Genomic DNA, 2648 nt, shown 5'->3' on the forward strand with positions numbered 1-2648 from the left:
TTCGGTAGAATCAAGACAATCGTATAATAAAAGTTCCAATTGCCGCAGCATTGCGCAAGGGCGGTTATTAGATAACAACATCGATTCTTGCAATTAAGTTTTCGCAACTTTGCTGTAAGTATGTATATATATGGGAGTTTGACAAAGGACCCAGCGGAAAATTAGTCTAGTTGTGAAGTAAATGGAACACAGAGTATTTCGCGCCGTGCGACTTTGCACGAGGTAACTGCCGTGCTTCTTGATCTGTTCAAAGTCTCGTGGAGAGACTCCGCTCACATTCAATATGTAGAACATCAGTCTCTGTGATAACTTCTATTGTAATCCAATGGTGTGTATATATATATAGATAAATATTACATACGATTGGATTTAATGATGCTAAATGTATTGATTTATTTAGCTAATTTAATTATTTAAACAACAATTTAAATGCTCGTGAAAATTTCAAACTATTAGGATCGATACAAGCTTATATGCTGGATTGTCCGTGCAAATATATTTTCTAATATCTTTTCCTTAAACGTGTAAATTAATACACATCAAGTTCAAATTAAATTTAATTCGAAAATTCTCACACTAATTATTTTAATTGAATTCTTATGAAACAAAAATTACATATTTTAACATTAATATTTAAATAAGATAATATAATCAAGAGCGACCTTTGATTTGAAACGGTACTTAATCCGATTTAAATGTTTAATTTAAACTTACAGCAAATACAGTTTAGCAAAACGTTTTGACTTTAAATTTTAATTCTCTTTAGTTTTGACATAATACTTATAATTGTTATTATGACATTTTAATATATATATATATATATATATATATATATATAAAGATCATAGGGGAAGAACTTTGATAAATCACATTTTCGTGATTTTAGAGAAGAGCGATTTTAAAGTTCGAAACGTACATGTATTTCTGTGTTACATGTTTTTATAAAAATGTTTATGGAATCTATCTCGGAATCTATCAAAAATTTTTCCTTCTCGCTTTGGATAATTAAAATAACTCTATTTTAATTATCAAATAACATCAAAAACAAAAACTAAAAAAAAATTGAATTATCAAGTTGTTTCCCTGTGGTCTTTACATATATTATTATTATAACAATATATCCAAGACAAAAGTGTCTGACAGTGAAAATTTTACTAACACACTGTGTGCTTTATGTTGTTTAAATTGATCAGATTAAGTTAGATTAAGTTAGGTTATAATCAAAATTATAAAATATGTAAAAAGTATAGTCAAAATCTTCAAAGTCTCGAACTGGAACTCGATATTTAAATAAGCTACCCAAACAGAACAAACTCCATTAGACGTCTATTAGATGTCAACAGCTCTATGCGACATCTAATAGATATCTAATGGATGTCTGGATAGATGGATGTCTGTGTAGGTATTATAGATGAGTAAAAATAATATTTTACTCAAACAAGGAAAAAGCTTTTTTCAAGAAAAAAAGAGATTTTTTGATTAAAATATAATATTATAAATTGATATTATTCTACATTATTATTGGGGTACCGAAGATCTTTTTCTCGAAGGGAAAGATTGCACACTGTTCTTATTAATATGTAGAGAGAATTCCGTTTGCTAAGATTTCATTTGTCCAGATTGACTGTTGCACAGATCCCGTGTGCCCGGTTCTCGTTTATTTGCAGAAAAGTTTTGCGCAGATCTCGTACTTGACTACACATTGCACAGAATATTATTACACACAATGATCTTACACGGAAGCATTATTGCACATAATTTATTCGCTTGCACATTTGCACAGCACATAATCTATAAAACATAAACAAAGATGCAGTTGGAAATTCCACTTTCGGCCTCGACTTTACTTTCCACACTTCCAGTTTTGTTATTTTGTTTATGTAGAAGCGCACAAAAAAAGCGGAGCCTGTTCCTTTGTGCTCCCCCACTTATGTACTTCCCAAGTATGTACTTTCTAAACATCCGTGATATTACGCTTTTACTAATGTGTCGTGATAAACGCATGCATTATCTGGTAAAAAATATATAACATATTTACTAAGAATAACAATTTTATATTTAACTTAATACGTACACAATGATGCTTCTGTGCAACAAAGTCATCTGTGTAACGTGATATATGTGCAATATAATGTTCTGTGCAACTTATAGTCAAGTACGAGATCTGTGCAACAGTCTATCTGGACAAATGAAATCTTTTGCCTAATATGTACAATGTGTATGTTTATTCGACATCTCGCGAACAGCTTTCAAAAACATGCTATTCTCTAGTCAGCTGTTCGCGCACGGATAACACACATGCATATATCACGCACGATGACTCGCGGCAATCTTGGCGCGTACTTATCTATATTGTATATTATATAGACAATACATATATACAAGGTGTTCTATTTTAACTTAGACACTCAAATATTTCAGTCGCAACGCATTTAAAAAACAATTGTTTCAGACAAAAGTTATATAAAAGTGAGGGGGGAAAATGATGACGTTATCAATTTAATTGTAGATAGCGCCACTTTCGAGATTTTATTATGGCGACCATTTTTTTAAACAAAAGTCGATTTTTTTCTTGAAATAAAAAAGTTGTAGCTGGTAATGAGATAAATGTTCAGATCTCTGGGCTGCATGTTTGTGGAACCTGAGGA

This window comes from Pseudomyrmex gracilis, unplaced genomic scaffold (assembly GCF_002006095.1).
Source record: "Pseudomyrmex gracilis isolate BER0280 unplaced genomic scaffold, ASM200609v1 scaffold_321, whole genome shotgun sequence".
NCBI classification, from domain to species: Eukaryota; Metazoa; Arthropoda; class Insecta; order Hymenoptera; family Formicidae; genus Pseudomyrmex; species Pseudomyrmex gracilis.